General features: G+C 40.7%; 1 long non-coding RNA gene across 1 annotated transcript in view; it reads right to left on the bottom strand.

Moving 5' to 3' along the window:
- LOC148684281 (uncharacterized) overlaps positions 1–17,039 on the bottom strand; it is a 36,012-nt gene extending 18,973 nt beyond the window's left edge. Inside the window, exon 1 of the long non-coding RNA XR_015946460.1 lies at positions 16,929–17,039. This is a non-coding gene — a long non-coding RNA (uncharacterized LOC148684281). The remainder of the gene's footprint in view (positions 1–16,928) is intronic.
- Between the last annotated feature and the right edge of the window lie 910 nt (positions 17,040–17,949).

The raw sequence follows: 17,949 nt of genomic DNA, 5'->3' as shown, positions 1-17,949 counted from the left end.
GCTTGCCTTGTTGGAAAAAGATGAAACTGGGAGGAGAATGAATGGAGATAAGAAGATGAAGAAAGGAGGTAAGGTGTGATTCGGCTCATTCACTCATGTGGTTCTTTGGATATTAAAAGTAGACCTCGGTGTCTACCTTAACGTGAATGGGACAGATATGGAAATGAGAAATGTGGCTGTTCCATCACCACCATTCAGGTCTCAACAAGCTTTTCACCATTTGAATAGTAGGTGAAGTAAAATGCACTGAAACCTGTAGAATTTACTTCTGGAAGTCCAGTCTTTTCCCTATATGTATGGGCATTTCACATATTGTGCATCAATGTTAGCAAACACAGATATCTTAAGATGGCCATAAAAAGGAATTCATTAAACCCAACAACTATTAAGTTATCTTAAGATGGCAATAAAAAGGGATACAGTAAACCCAACAACTATTAGTTCACCTAAGCATCACTTCTCACTACAAAAAGTTCCAAAGCTATTTTTAAAAAATGAATACAGGAATAAAAATACATAAACATAATTAAAAGCATAACTAATTAACCTACCTACCTGTGGTCATACAGATGATATTGGACTACAACTCCCATCAGCCCCAGCCAGCGTAGCAAATGGGTTATGATTTTATTTTCTCCTTTTCCCTGTGTTGATGGGAATGTTTTTAACATTTTATTGTATCCCTCTGATATTGTATCTGATGAAGGAGAGGCTAAACATCTGTGTGTAAGTAAGTAAGTACCGTAAGTAAGTAAGTAAGTAAGTAAGTAAGTAAATGGATAAATGGGACTTGAATTCCAGCAATAACTGGAGGCCCATGGGTTAGCCACCGCTGGATTCATCCTGGGTCTGTCTTCCCAATTATGCAGAAAAATTGGGTTAATTTAGGGCTGCAGAGTGTAGATCATGGATTCAGGACAATTAATGGAAAGTACTTCTTCACGCAGTGCATAATTAAGTTATAAAACTTGCTCCCACAGTGGAGGCAATGATGGCCACCCATATGGGATGGCTTTAAAAGAGCTTAAAGGGTATTTAGTGTGTTTTACACACACACACACACACACACACACACACACACACACACACAATGCCTTAAGGGAATGATACTCTATATATTTCTATAAATTGTATTTTACATATTCAGCTCTCTCTCCTTTTTTCTTCCTTTTTAAATTGAAAAAACCAACACTCAAATATTTTCTAGCTACGTAAATAAAGCAGAGAATAAACATATCCACATTTGTAGGTGGAGGGGGCCACACAGTGGCCAAACATGGGAAAAAGTCAACCCTGCAAAATAGGATATGCTTAGTAGATTTTCCTGGTAACCTCCCAATCTTACTATCTGTAGGGTTACCGTTGAAAACTGGTTAAGAGTATGGCATCTTGGCTTCTGTCAGGAACTGACAGCACTAATAACCTTCATTCTCGGTTAATAAGCAGGTGTTTTGCTTTGTAATAAGCTAGTTTTTATCTTTAAATTCCTAAACTGGTTCCAGACCAGTAAAACTTAGGGAGCTCATTCTCACATCTATATGCTTCCAATTGGAGAAGCTTCATGTGCAGCTTCATGTGCCACCACTTTTATTCATTCATTCACTCACTGTACCATATCAGACAGGGATGGGGAGGCAGCAGTAAGTCAGCCCAGCACAAATGTGAAATGGGAGATGGAGATCAGGTAAGCAGCCCCACCCTACCAACTGTGGCAGATCTAAAATATAGCAAAATTCAAACAGGAAATTAGTCCAGATAAAAATGGGAGAAAAGTTTATAAATAAAATTGTGAAGTCTGAACCTCTGTGAACAGAATAATCTATAAAATATTAAATCTTATCAAAACTGCCCATAGACCGAAGCTCAAGAAAAACTCACTTCTGTGTAATAATCACAAGGAACAGTTCTGATAAGGGAAAATTAAAATCTTTGCAGAACAAATAAAAATATTATTGAGAGCTGTAAAAAATGTATACAGAAAAGTACTCACAGAAAAACCTGGGCCAGTGTAAAATTATTAAAAACAGCAGAAATATACTCTAAAAGCAAACTTTTCTTCTCTCGGTGTGTGTTCCATTACATTATACAGTTCTGTGAAATGATCCCCTTCATCATGTCTGCAAGTTGGCTGCCTCTACAAATAGCATTTTTTTCTTGTGGAAATAGCCACTTCAGAGCTCTCTGAAGGGACAATGAAGTAGCCTACTGAGTTTCACATGGTTGGCTAAAACTTACCTTGGCCATCAAAGAATTATTTGAACCCTGGCAACTTTTATTTTTATTTAGCTTATTTTAATTCCTGACATGCTAGTTTTAAAAATTTATTTTGTGACTGCAGACACATACCAACTTAACTGGGAATAATTGTCAAGTGGACTTACTTCTATATATACAGTAGGATTGCACAGTAAGTAACTGGTTGGCTTTACACCAAATTTGCAAGCCTTTGTGTTGGTCCATGAGGAAACAACTTCAAAGTAATAGTAAGGTAATGCCTTTATGAGCCTAATACATTTTAGTTGGTCCTAATAAATGTTTGCAATATTTTATACTGTATCAGACATTATTTTGGCACCCTCTCTTTCCCATGCTTAACACTAGATGGCACACAATAGCTACGGTAGCTCTTTGACTCAGAAAGTCACAAATATCCAGTCCTAGTGAGGATGTCTATGGGAAAGTTTTAAGCTATATCGATTTCAGAAATTCTTGTTTTTGAGCATGTTCACTTACACTTCACTAGCCAAAGTAATTTGCTAGAAAAATGGGTGATCTCAGAGAATGAGAGTGAAAGGTGTCGTTGAATTCTGTGGGATTCACTTTTGAGTAGACGTGCATAGGTTTGCACGTTTAGTGTGTTGCAACAAAACAGCAAGGTATTTGCAGTATTGTACAGCATAATACATTTAGGAGACTTAATGCTATAATAAATTGTTTCGGGGAAATTCAGATAGTGGATGCCTGTGGCATTTTGACAGGAATGCTGTCCAACAGAACAGGGGCAGCTACAGTGAAAGCCCTGCTCTGAGTTAATGTGAAGCAGTCAGTATCCTTGTTACTTGCAGAAGAATCTCTCATGCAGCCTACAGCGGAGGTATATATGCCTACTGGATGGATAAGGAATGAGGCAGACTCTCAAGTAACCTGGTCCTGAGCTGTATAGCCTTATGTGTTAATACCAAAAACTTGAACTTGGCCCAATAGCAGATTGGTAGCTAGTGGAAATCCCACAAGCAAAGTGTTATATGCTGGTGGTATTTTGCCTTCCCAAGCAACCTAGTCACCATGTTCTGCACTGTCTTGGCTTTTGTGACATGTTTGCATGTAATGTATAGTTAAAGATTGTTGGGGGTTTTTTATCAGTGTAAGTTATTTGCATCAGGTATGCTCAGCCATTAATGTTTTCGTACCTTTAGAAAAACAGGCATCTTTAGAAATACAGCTTTGAAATACAGTACACCTCTCTCCCAACATTTCTGGGTATGAATTATTTATTTCCCAGTGCTGCGCATATATGCGGTTGTGCACAAGTCGATCTGCCTGTACACTCATCTGTTTGAAACACAAATGATTGCATTCTTCTCTTCCTGCCCTGTGGTCAACAGACCAGATACTAATTTTACCTTTGGCAAAAATTAGAGTTGTGCACCAGTAATGCACACCTTTTAGGCAGCATTCACACAGAAATGAGAAAACATGCAACAGCTAGACAATTCAAATAAAATAAAAAATGCATTCAATTTCTCTCAATTTCACGACTCTGCTCTATAAAAACTATACTGTTAATATTCATATTTAACCTTTTATTTAGCTCAAACAATGTGCTCAGTGAAAGTACTGAAAGTACTGAACAATTAAAATGACAAAGAGTCTGGTATTTTTAATAGCGGCTGCTCTGAACAGTAGCATTGAGTGGCTCAATACTGCAGTGATTTTGAATTGAATATGATGCTAACGTGTCTGGCACAATCTGAGCATTGTGTAAAAATGCTCCCACTGGTATAAATACCCCTTCCGTGCACAATAGCTAATGAGTATATGAAAGAGCTCTTTCAAGACAACATTAAGTCGTTCAAGGAGATACAAACCCAGTATTGAGTGAAGAGCTACAGTGCATTTGCTCTCATGCGGTATATGAATCACTTACTATCCTTGGCAATGTATCAAAGCCTTTAGATATATGATATGATCCTACCGTAGTGCAAGCCAATAAAATTCTTAAATCTTCACACCTTGGAGATAGTGTGGTTCTTTTTATAGCATTAATAAAAATGCACCCAAATGCTATTTTGTTGGATCATACTAAATTATAACTAAGTAAAAAATGAGTAACGGGACAGCAACCATCATTGTCAGCTTTTAGGTGCCAGGCTAAGTCATTCCTGTGTGTCCAAGCTTCTGGTTGTGAATTTGGACCATCTGCTTTGATTCTGGCTTCTCTGGTGGTGTTCATCTTTTAGCGGGATGGGATAGGGTTTCTGGGACATGCACATTAAATATTCTGTTTTTTGCCATCTGTTTTCTTTGTATCTGGTTTTTATTGTATTTTTAGCCTTTTGTTTATTATTAAGTTGCTTTGAGACCTTTTAGTAGAAAGTTGCAAATTAATGCAGTTAATAAAATGATAAGTCTAAACTTGAGTAAGCATGAAGGGATGGGGTTGGCAGGAGAAGAAACTGAGGTTTGAGTTTGCAAGTTGCACAGGATTTGTGTTTTTTGTTCTCTGTGCATTGTTACATGAACTATACTGGAAAGATCTTAATCATGCATATTTTATTTATTTTTTAAAAAAAACTATTTCATATTTAGTTAATTGTAAAACTGCAGCCCTTGTGTCGTACCCACTTTCTTCATGCTTGTATTCTGTTGTTAACTTTGTTGTCACTTTCTTCTTGCCCTGAAGGCACAGAGGTTCATTTTGCTGTCCTGGAGCAATATGTCAGCTTTATCTTGCGGCAATTGGCCTTATGGGCCAAATTGGGGGTGCCAAGCCAAATTAGGCACTTGGGCTGGAGGTTCTCCACTGCTAATGTAAGCATCTGAGTATATGCAATCAACCAGCTCAAATTTATTGCCTAAAACCAGGGATGTTTTGCAGCCACAACTCACTGGAAATCAGTTCTGGCCCCTCTCAAGTGGGCGCCATTGCCATTCTAAGAGAGCGAGGGAGGTGTTCATGGTGAGTTTTGGCACCTCTTTTTCTAGAAAAATAGCGCTGCCTAAAACTATAGGTCATCACAAGATAAAGCAAAACGGGGTGGGGTGAGGATGGGTGTAAATATAACAGAGCAACAAATGTGATGGGGGGGTCAGGATTCAGCATAATTGATTTTAAAAATGGCTAAATTAAACCTCATAGCTGACTTTTCAAGTGGCATAATTACTAAGTCCAGCTCAGTCATTTATTTTCCTAGGTTTAAGTTTCATTCAAACCAATTTCTAACAATTGGCCATAATGCAACTTCTAAAAATAAGATGAAGATAATTGAGTCAATCAAGTTTCTTCAATCGTATCTTTTATACATTTACATTGTAACCTTTGACTTTTGCCTAGGCTTTTGCTGTTAAAAGTATATTAATATCCTTGTTTTAAAAGCAGGAAAGCTATCTTCTGACACATTGACCAATGGGTACCATCCCCCACGCCAAGAGATTGAGATTTTTCTGCCTCCAGTCCTTTGTGTCAACGATAATGAGCTAGATCCTAACCTCATTCAAATCACAGTGACAGAAGAGTTGCTTGAATTCCTTGTGAATCTGCACTCAAGAATTGCTGATGGCCTTAGCTGAAACCCAGAAGCAGGAGTGAACTCCTTCCTCAGACAGATCAGCCTGGTTTATATTTAAGTAAATTATACATATGAGGTAATAGGACATATTTACTGAGTTAAAATTCAAAATCTTGCTCCATAAACACATCATTTGTACATGACTTGAACTCCTTATCTAAGACAAGGTCTCACGGGCAGTAAAAACGCTGCAAACTCAGAGCAGCTGCATCCCAAAAAGGTACCTGGACAACAAATGGCTGAAGAAAGATAGCTTAAGAAAGTGAGTCAAGCCAACTGCATGCTGTGAGTGAAGGCAAATAAGTAAAGGACAAATGTTTAAAAAATAACTTGTGAATATTATGATTTATAGTGGACCAAATGAGTGCATAAGAGATTTTGCCAGCATGAGGTTCACAGAAAAACAATGGTTTCTTAACAATCAAATCATGTCAGATGAAAAAAGTCATATTACAAATATAGTGGAAGAAAGCAGTACAAAAGCTTCAATGAAGAATAATTTGATTCAGGAAGTGCATTTGTGATAAAGGCTACAGAATTTAAACCTTGCAACATTAATCAGATTTAATGTCAGTAAATGTGGTGTCTCAGATAAAGGGCTGCATAAAATTACATATGGCACTGTAATAAATTGGACAGGATATAGAATTGTCTCTTGGAGAACTACAAAAGTTGGCTGTTCTTTCATGACACTATAATTGGCTCTTCATGTACTATTTTGTGCATGTTGTTGTTGTTGTTTAGTCGTTTAGTCGTGTCCGACTCTTCGTGACCCCATGGACCATAGCACGCCAGGCACTCCTGTCTTGCACTGCCTCCCGTAGTTTGGTCAAACTCATGTTCGTAGCTTCGAGAACACTGTCCAACCATCTTGTCCTCTGTCGTCCCCTTCTCCTAGTGCCCTCAATCTTTCCCAACATCAGGGTCTTTTCCAAGGATTCTTCTCTTCTCATGAGGTGGCCAAAGTATTGGAGCCTCAGCTTCACGATCTGTCCTTCCAGGGAGCACTCAGGGCTGATTTCCTTAAGAATTGATAGGTTTGATCTTCTAGCAGTCCATGGGACTCTCAAGAGTCTCCTCCAGCACCATAATTCAAAAGCATCAATTCTTCGGCGATCAGCCTTCTTTATGGTCCAGCTCTCACTTCCATACATCACTACTGGGAAAACCATAGCTTTAACTATACGGACCTTTGTCGGCAAGGTGATGTCTCTGCTTTTTAAGATGCTGTCTAGGTTTGTCATTGCTTTTCTCCCAAGAAGCAGGCGTCTTTTAATTTCGTGACTGCTGTCACCATCTGCAGTGATCAAGGAGCCCAAGAAAGTAAAATCTCTCACTGCCTCCATTTCTTCCCCTTCTATTTGCCAGGAGGTGATGGGACCAGTGGCCATGATCTTGGTTTTTTTGATGTTGAGCTTTTTTGATGTTGAGCTTCATATTTTGCGCTCTCCTCTTTCACCCTCATTAAAAGGTTCTTTAATTCCTCCTCACTTTCTGCCATCAAGGTTGTGTCATCTGCATATCTGAGGTTGTTGATATTTCTTCCGGCAATCTTAATTCCTGCTTGGGATTCATCTAGTCCAGCCTTTCGCATGATGAATTCTGCATATAAGTTAAATAAGCAGGGAGACAATATACAACCTTGTCGTACTCCTTTCCCAATTTTGAACCAATCAGTTGTTCCATATCCAGTTCTAACTGTAGCTTCTTGTCCCACATAGAGATTTCTCAGGAGACAGATGAGGTGATCAGGCACTCCCATTTCTTTAAGAACTTGCCATAGTTTGCTGTGGTCGACACAGTCAAAGGCTTTTGCATAGTCAATGAAGCAGAAGTAGACGTTTTTCTGGAACTCTCTAGCTTTCTCCATAATCCAGCGCATGTTTGCTATTTGGTCTCTGGTTCCTCTGCCCTTTCGAAATCCAGCTTGCACTTCTGGGAGTTCTCGGTCCACATACTGCCTAAGCCTGCCTTGTAGAATTTTAAGCATAACCTTGCTAGCGTGTGAAATGAGCGCAATTGTACGGTAGTTGGAGCATTCTTTGGCACTGCCCTTCTTTGGAATTGGGATGTAGACTGATCTTCTCCAATCCTCTGGCCATTGCTGAGTTTTCCAAACTTGCTGGCATATTGGGTGTAGCACCTTAACAGCATCATCTTTTAAAATTTTAAATAGTTCAGCTGGAATATCATCACTTCCACTGGCTTTGTTATTAGCAGTGCTTTCTAAGGCCCATTTGACTTCACTCTCCAAGATGTCTGGCTCAAGGTCAGCAACCACACTACCTGGGGTGTACGAGACCTCCATATCTTTCTGGTATAATTCCTCTGTGTATTCTTGCCACCTCTTCTTGATGTCTTCTGCTTCTGTTAGGTCCTTACCACTTTTGTCCTTGATTATGGTAATCTTTGTACGAAATGTTCCTTTCATATCTCCAATTTTCTTGAACAGATCTCTGGTTTTCCCCATTCTATTGTTTTCCTCTATTTCTTTGCATTGCTCATTTAAGAAGACCCTCTTATCTCTCCTTGCTGTTTTTTGGAAATCTGCATTCAGTTTCCTGTATCTTTCCCTATCTCCCTTGCATTTTGCTTGCCTCCTCTCCTCCGCTATTCGTAAGGCCTCGTTGGACAGCCATTTTGCCTTCTTGCATTTCCTTTTCCTTGGGATGGTTTTCGTTGCTGCCTCCTGTATAATGTTACGAGCCTCCATCCATAGTTCTTCAGGCACTCTGTCCACCAAATCTAAATCCTTAAACCTGTTCCTCACTTCCACTGTGTATTCATAAGGGATTTGATCCAGATTGTATCTTACTGGCCCAGTGGTTTTTCCTACTTTCTTCAGTTTAAGCTGGAATTTTGCTATAAGAAGCTGATGATCTGAGTTACAGTCAGCTCCAGGTCTTGTTTTTGCTGACTGTATAGAGCTTCTCCATCTTTGGCTGCAGAGAATATAATCAATCTGATTTCGATGCTGCCCATTTGGTGATATCCATGTGTAGAGTCGTCTCTTGTGTTGTTGGAAAAGAGTGTTTGTGATGACCAGCTTGTTCTCTTGACAGAACTCTATTAGCCTTTGCCCTGCTTCGTTTTGAACTCCAAGGCCAAACTTGCCAGTTGTTCCTTTTATCTCTTGATTCCCTACTTTAGCATTCCAATCCCCTGTAATGAGAAGAACATCCTTCTTTGGTGTCATTTCTAGAAGGTGTTGTAGGTCTTCATAGAATTGGTCAATTTCACTTTCTTCAGCACCGGTAGTTGGTGCATAAACTTGGATTACTGTGATGTTAAAAGGTCTGCCTTGGATTCGTATCGAGATCATTCTGTCATTTTTGAGATTGCATCCCATTACAGCTTTTGCCACTCTTTTGTTGACTATGAGGGCCACTCCATTTCTTCTACAGGATTCTTGCCCACAGTAGTAGATATGATAGTCACCCGAACTGAATTCACCCATTCCCTTCCATTTTAGTTCACTGATGCCCAGGATGTCGATATTTATTCTTGTCATCTCATTTTTGACCACATCCAGCTTACCTCTATTCATGGTTCTTACATTCCAGGTTCCTATGCAATATTTTTCTTTACAGCATCGGACTTTCCTTTCGCTTCCAGGCATATCCGCAACTGAGCGTCCTTTCGGCTTTGGCCCAGCCGCTTCATCAGCTCTGAATCTACTTGTACTTGTCCTCCGCTCTTCCTCAGTAGCATGTTGGACGCCTTCCGACCTGAGGGGCTCATCTTCCAGCGTCATAACTTTTATATGCCTGTTGTCTTTGTCCATGGAGTTTTCTTGGCAGGGATACTGGAGTGGCTTGCCAGTTCCTTCTCCAGGTGGATCACGTTTAGTCAAAACTCTCCACTATGACCTGTCCATCTTGGGTGGCCCTGCATGGCATAGCTCATAGCTTCTCTGAGTTATTCAAGCCCCTTCGCCACGACAAGGCATTGATCCATGAAGGGGATTTTGTGCATATGTGTGGTTGATGTTCATACACCAGGCAGCAGGCAGCAGCAGAAGTCTACTTTTAAAAATCACATTAGTCAATATACGGTAGGTACGGTAGGTTTAGTCCAGTATCAGACACAGAGTGCTTTTTAAGTGACACATGATAATAGCCTTACTTTGTAATCCTAAACATACTAATTTAGAAGTACTGTTATAAAGATACAAAATTCCAAGTAAGCAATTCTTCTTCTCATAATACTGTGCATATTTTACTGCACACAGTTCTGATGCATTCCAAGTGTCAATTGCCTATGACTTGTAAGGGCATTATAAGGCTCTAGAATAACTCCATTTGCATGAGGAATTCAATCATTCAAATACTCAAGTCTTATAGGCAATATGCATGTGCTTTAATGTACCAGAGGTTTCATGTGACCAGTCTTAGAATTCAGATTCTGCACTTCCCATTAGCATTCAGCTAAGCAAAAGATGCACAAGAGACCCTGTCGCCTCTCATTCTCACACAGGGTCACCATGACATCAGAGCCAATGAGCCAATAGCCTCACCAGAATCAGCAGACAAGCCAAGAGGTCAAGAAAGAGATTGCAAGAGTGAAAAGGTCAAAGAATAAAAAAGGGAAGCTCAACAGCACTCACAGAAAGTATTACAAAGGAGCCAAAAAAGTTATTTTTGGAGTTTCAAAATTCCATCTCAGGCAAAAGTATATTCCCTTTATATTCCCTTGGGGTAGGAGGGATAGTAACAACAGTTCAGTAAACACACAAATTGGCTGAGTATAAGCATTGAGGTCCGAGGTCATTTCCAGTTTCCCAGAAGAAAAAGAATGTCAAACATATGGGGTCTTTGGCTTTGGAAGCCTCCTGGATACTTCCGTCATTAAATCAAAGAGAAAAGGAGACAGCAGCCAGCTCCTCAGTCAGTAGGAATCAGGCCAAATCTAAAGGAATTCTAAGGATTTTTTTTCTTTAAACGGGCTTGCACATTTAGGCTGCTCCCCAACCCCTCCTGCCTGCCTGATCGATTTCTCTCTCACACTTAAGACTAAATCATGGTTGATTTTGCATTGCACTTCAAGCGGAGAAAAATTGCAAGTAGCTGTGTTGGTCCATTGAGGGGATGGGGAATCATTAGTAACAGTAGTGTGGTGCTGTTGGAATCAACTGAAAGGTCACAAAGAAGTGAGCAAGCTTTCAGATTTGTCAACCGTCGCCAGGAGGCTGGATCTTAATCATAAACGGGGCGGGTGCTGCTGAGCACGACCAAAATAAAAAGTTCTCATCTGCAGGAGAGTTTCAAAGCGTAAACTAACTGCACAAACTCCCTATCAGACAACTCACACTAAAAAAAATAAAGGCAGGACAAACACAAAGCGTCCTTTGCTCCTTATCCCCTGTAACAGTGGCGGTTTCTCCATAGGAGCCTCTTATCTAGTTCTTATCTCATTTCTGAATCTCACTTTGTTCAATAACCAACAGATGCAAAACCAGGAGTACTTTAAGGGTATTTACAAGGATGCTACGCCCTCTTACAATGTCCTTGGGCAGGTGTGGATACAAACACACCCATTGCTCAGGCTTCTGTTTTTCTTCTGTTTTCAAATGGACACACCATGGGGTAATGCAGAATGCAGAATCAGTCAGCAATGTTCCCAAGAAGTCCTTTTCCGCAGGGGGTGGGGGTGGGGATATGCAATAGAACTAGATTGTACGTGAACTATATGGGGGGTGGGACACACAAAATATTCTGTCCCTGATGATTTTAAAATAAAATGTTGTGTATACTCTGTGAATATTTCTTATGAGGGATAAAAATTAAAAATAAAACAAAGCTTGCTTTAACCAAAACAAGGTTTGACAGTCTGGATAAGAAATACCCAGTGTGGCAGGGCTAAACTTAGAGAGGGCTATTCTGAGAGAAAAATGACCTGTAAAGGAAGAGATAAGTTCCTCTCCCCACACTCCTCAACTTCCGATCTCGATTGCAGTTCTGCACAGCTGCTTTTGGTTAAAAACAATGTCACTTGAAGAAAACAAGTTGATCCTAAGGGAGAAAGAAGTAGACTGACGGCCCAGAGTCACCCAGAGGCTAGGCAGGGATTCGAACCTGGGCCTTGCACTTCCCAACTCTGCATCTTTTCCATTTGTTTCATTTGGCTAGTCCTATCCTTATATCAGATTTCATGTGCTGTTGTCCCTCATAAATGTACATTTTTTTAATTAAAAATAATAATCAGTAGCTATTTAAATGCCAGAAAGGAATCGTGAAAGGAATTCTAAGGCAGCATTTAGTGGTAAAGTAGCTGAAAGTATGTAGCAAAGACATTGCATACCAGTTTGGTGTTAAGTGTTAGACAGGGTGCTGGGAGACTAGGGTTCAAATCCGCACTCAGCCATGAATATCACTGGGTGACTTTAGGCCAGTCACTATCTCTCAGCCTAACCTACCTTGCATGGTTGTCGCAGGGATTAAATGAGGTAGGAGAGAACCATGTGCACCATTTTGAACTCTTTGGAGAAAAAGCGGGGATATACATGCAATAAATAAATAAGTAAGTAAGTAACATCCCCACACACACATTACAAGTGCAGAGTTTTCTTTACACATCAGTGAGAGATGTGAAGCCCCCTGTACGTGTGGCGCTCCCTACACCTAGCTTGATTGCAGTCAAAAATGCCTTTAAAAATTGTATTTTTTCTTTCCTTTATCGGTTTTATTGCTATGTAATTCCCCCCCCCCAATTTCTTAGCATTTCATAAAGACAATTAACAATGTTTCCCTTCATACGCTTTTATTTCCATGCATATCATATTAATTTTACATTTAGCAATGGCACTGTACTAAAACATGTAGATAACGAATTTATGCAGATTATGATCGTCATAATGTCAGCAGTTTTTGCTGTGGAGTATCATGTACAAATTAGCACTGATTGTCTACCTTTCACCAATCAGGTAAAAAGTTTAAAATGGGGGCGGGGAAAACAGCCCTTATATTCATTCTTGGAAAATTTATCAGTCTTATTTTCTATGCCCCTATGCCATCTTGGCTGCAAGTCCTGGAATACCTGCTCTGTGCCTTGCAGGCCTTTTCCCACCTGGCCTGGGAGGTTGGGGCTGTACAAATCCAAGAAAGATGCTAATGAAGGAGGAAGTGTACAAAGTATTGGAGACCGTGAATAGCATATGCAATCATAAGGGGGTAGGAATCCCCAGACTAGGGATCCAGCAGTTTAGAATGATTTCCACACTGTTCTTCGCCACCCATGTGATTCCTGCATTGCAGGGGTTGGACTAGATCAGGCATCCCCAAACTTTGGCCCTCCAGATGTTTTGGACTACAATTCCCATCATCCCTGACCACTGGTCCTGTTAGCTAGGGATCATGGGAGTTGTAGGCCATAACATCTGGAGGGCCGCAGTTTGGGGATGCCTGGACTAGATGATGCTCGGGGTTCCCTCCAGCTCTTTAATTCTTTGATTCTATGAAATGTACAGCAGTTGCTCATCTGTTTCCAAGACCCCAAAGAACTTTCCTCAAAGGACTGGTTGTGCTGCTGTTTTCACAATGTTTTGTAGTTGTGGTTTGGGAAATGCTATTTTTAATGTTTAATAAATTATTGTATTTTAATATTTCTGTTGGAAGCCGCCCAGAGTGGCTGGGGAAACCCAGCCAGATGGGCGGGGTATAAATAATATATTTTATTATTATTATTATTATTATTATTATTATTATTATTATTATTTCCATTATTATTTCCCTTCTCTCCACGGCTATTGTGAATGCTGCATTGAATGTGGCTTTATGACTTCTGCACTCATCCATGTGCTAAAACATGCATCATGTGATGCTAATTCCTTCCACACATGTGTGCTATTATGTGAACTTTTTTAAAGCAAGTTTTCCACATTGTATCACTCATGAATGAGAGCACTCCTACGAGTATTTTGAAAAGGTCGAAAACTAGCAAGGTTGCCCACTCCCAACACAGGAAAGCTTTATGTTTTTGTAGGCATTTCTTTTGCTTTTAAAAATGTAAGTGTTAAAACTGGCTACATGTTTTCCCCTCTCCAGTGTTTGTCCAGGCTCACATTCCCTCCATGTTTTTATATAACAGTGGTGAAACAGAAGTTGATCTATTTCCTCTGGAGCAAAGCTATCCCGTTAAGTGTACGAGTTGATAGGATCAATCAGCTCTAGAATGTATTTGCCACAAGGACAAAAATGCAGGATTTTAAATCATTTGGACTTAACAGGGAAATTTGGGCCAACTACCAAAGGCAGAGGAGGCCTTAAAATTATCAGACTGTGGAACACATTCAAGAAAAATGATGTGTCTCATCTTTTGGGTCATTTAGAACAAAGCCCTGGAGAGAGCCTTCTCTGTGCAATAATCCTGCTCTGGCAAACGTATGGAAAAGATGACCTAATGCTTCGGATTCAAAGTACCATAGAGAGAAATGAATTGTGCTGTATTATTGCAAAGCACTCAAGACGTCTGTTGCATTCTGTCCAGGGATGGAAAAATTACGTGCTGTATAAATGCTTACCATTTAAGGCTGCAATCTCAAGCAGCATACTCTGAAGCTGTTCTGCTGCCTTCTGTAGAACTGCTCTTGAGTTAGTGATTTGAGGTTTTCCCCTTAAGCCTAAATCTCACTACCTGGGTTTTCTAGAGAGCTGGAAAGAGTCTTTCCCCTATGTAACCTGTCATATCAATGCCAGGATTATTCAGAGCAACAGAATTGAAGGAGTTACAGCCTGATATTATGGACAACAGTCTGACGGCACTGTTGTTGTCGTTGTTTTGTCATTTAGTCATGTCCGACTCTTCGTGACCCCATGGACCAAAGCACGCCAGGCACTCCTGTCTTCCACTGCCTTCCGCAGTTTGGTCAAACTCTGACTGCACTACTTCTGCTAAAACAGTATCCTGGGCAGTGCAGCACAAGTTGGAAAAAAACTTCATGTTCAAGAGTAGTAAACCTTTGACTCTGACAGAGGCATCAGTTTGCAGATATATTATTGGTCCAGTGGACCAGTGGACCTGGACCAGCAATTTAATGGTCTTATGTTCCTAAACAGGTCCAATGGAAAATGTAAACATTTACATGATTGGACAAGTTCCACCACTGCTGAGAACTTTTTGCCCGTTGATTTGTGAATGAGTGCTGCAAATGTCTCAGTGTAATGGTTTATACCAGAGGTACCCAATCTTTTTGGGCCCAGGGCCACAATGGGAAATCTAAAGAGCTATTGAGGGCACCACAAGATGCCCATTTCACAAAAGAAAAACTGGTGACGCTCAGAGCTGCTTCCTAACAGACAAAACACCAACACACCCATCCAAAAAATACAACACAAAAGGAGGCCAGCCCCCCCCCCCCCCAAAGTAAACCCCAAACAACAAGAATGTCAAGAATCCTCAGTTTTAAAAATAAAAAACTGGACCTTGGTGGCTTCCAAGGAGCATATCTGAGTGTGTTGTGGTGCTTGCAGGCACCACGTTGTGGGCCCCAGGTTCATAGCAATTGCTCTTGACCTTTTTGTGTCTTAATTTTAGCACATACATGAGGCTTATTACAAAACGTAAATAAAAAGAAAATGGATTATGGTACTACTGGAGCAGCCCACCTTAGGTAAAACCCTGTTGTGGGTCACATGACCCACCAGTTGAAGCAAAATGGTTTAGGTGGTTGGTATGTTGTATTTACTGCCATTGTATCACCACGCTGTGTTCAAAATCCAAATAAAGCTTAGGCAAGTATACGTAGATTAAGGCAGTGGCTGTCCATTTGGTCTTTGTGAAACCACAGTATGGGGTCAGTACATGCTGGCTGACTGAAGGTATGGCTGTGGCACAGTTATACACCACAGTTGTCAAACCAGCTGTCACAGCGAAAGTCCCCTTCACTTCATTTTTTTTCTTTTCTTCAAAATATGTGTGTTGCTTACTTTCAGAGAGAAAATATTCCAACGTAATACCTCTAGCTGTTCTTATCAGTACAACATGTCAAGGCAATTTCACCTCTTACGAGAACAGACTTGCTGGCCTGACTAATCTGCCATGCAAAACAGTTTATGTCTGCAAGCTGAAATGTCCTTCTGCTGCTGACCCACAGCCATTACGAAAGTACATTTTGGGATGTTAGCAGACTGCATCAGAAAGCACACCATTGTAAAGCAAGCAGTTAATGTGCAGCCATCTGAAGGCAGACTAAGTGTGAATGCCTGCTTTACAACTTTTTAAAGGCAGTTTTGTGACATAGCCATGATATTGGACAGAAGTAACATGTTCTCTTTTTGTTTTTAAAGAAAAAGATTAAAACCTGTATAATCTGAAACCTATGTCAAAAGTGCCAGTTCCAACAGTATGATTAAAAGTTTCCCTCTTAGGGCTGAACTACAGATTAAACAAAAGATCCATGACTGGATGCTGTGCATGTCATGTTGAGTTCCTTGCAGGAAAGGTTAGCCATACTTGTAGTAATAAATAAGCAGATGTTATTGGCAATATAATGGGCAGCTGAGGCTTTGGAGGGAGAACATACGAAGAGCCTGAATCAGGCCAATTTTCCATCAAACCCAGCATCCTGTTCTTACTGTGGCCAACCAGATGCCAGTAGGAAACCTGCAAACAGGATGAAACTGCAAAAGCACTTTCCCCCCCACCCTGTCTTTGGATTCCAGCTGTTGTACTGGTGTTCAGAAGCATTACTTGCTCCAATGGTGGAGTCAGAACAAGCCATCATAGCTAATAGCCATTGACAGTCTTATCCTGCATGAATTTGTCCGATTCTCTTTTAAACCTATCCACTGCCTCCTGTGGAACTGATTTCCATAGTTTTAACCATGCATTGCACAAAGAAGTGCTTTCTTTTATCTGTCCTGAATTTTGCAACATTCAGCATCCATGAATTCTAATGATTTGAGAGAGGGAGAAACATGCATCATTTCATCAGCTTTTATCATACCACCTTTTCCTCACCAAACACTGCAACCGTTCCTCTCAGGAGAGTCACTCTGTTCCCTAAAACCCTAGATTACTTTGGTTGCCATTATTTGCCCCCTTTCCAGCTCTGTAATATCCTTAAGAGAAAGGCTCTTAAGAGATTATAAACAAACACTTTAAAAGTAGGGTGGAGGTGCGAATGTTGTGAATGCCACTCACCTATTTCAATCCTTTTGCTTTGCAGCTGCCAAGCAGAGAGATGACTCTTTGCTCCAAAAAGATCTCACAGCCCTACCTACATGCAGTGACAGGAAGCAACAGGAAATGGACAGAGGCAAGAAAGTGATTCAGCATTTATCAGAATCAAAGAATGTTGAGGGTAAATAAGAATGTTCTTTTGTATTCTGTAATAAAAAAAAACCCTGGAAGTTATTCTCTTTAAATCAGCAGACCCTTCTTCACCCTAATGGTGGAACTTAGAGGCGTTAGACCGAGTGTAACTTTCCCTTTTCTACTTACATAATTGCCACAGGGATAAAGCTGCTCTTATAAGGAGCAAATCACATCAGATGCACGTTCATTCCTTGCCAGAATGGTAACAATAGTTGTTTTCAGGCACTAAGAATCTGTGAATAATAAACTTTTGCAGAGGATGCATTGAAGCTCTGACCTCCCCTTCCCTCATTAGAATACAGATGCTCATTAGAATATATATAGAGAGGCAGGGTTCCTGATCATGTGCAGAGAGCTGTAGATGTTTTCAGCTGGATGCTATGAAACTTCTAGTGAATGCCTGTGGGGCTAAACCATCCCCACCCACATTTGTTATCCATGGATTTAGCATAGCTCGAGAGGGGGGAATATGGTGCCTTAAAGGCTAACAAATTTATGACAGCCCACATTTTTCCCAGGCAGCAACCTGCTTCAACAGATGCAGCTGAGGAAGTAGACAATAGCATAAAGGAGCTCATGCCACAATCAGCTGTTGTAACTGCAGTGCCCAAGCTGCAACCAACTGGCATGGCTGTGCTTCTGAAATAACAGGAAAATTAGTGCCAAGGTATGTGTAATATGACGCTGTGGTCCAGGGGCGTAGCCAGGATCAAAATTAGGGGGGGCAAGGGGCGGAGCAAGGGGTGGGAGGGGAGGGGCCACAGCGGAAATGTGGGCGGGGCCACGTGGCCTGCGCGTCCCAGGTCTTCCGAGGAGGCGGCCCCAGGCTCCCGCTCCCGGCACGAAG

Source organism: Zootoca vivipara, chromosome 11 (genome assembly GCF_965207765.1).
Source record: "Zootoca vivipara chromosome 11, rZooViv2.hap1.1, whole genome shotgun sequence".
In the NCBI taxonomy this organism is placed as follows: Eukaryota; Metazoa; Chordata; class Lepidosauria; order Squamata; family Lacertidae; genus Zootoca; species Zootoca vivipara.
The sequence above is the reverse complement of the archived record's forward strand: the minus strand, read 5'-3'. Positions and strand labels throughout refer to the sequence as shown.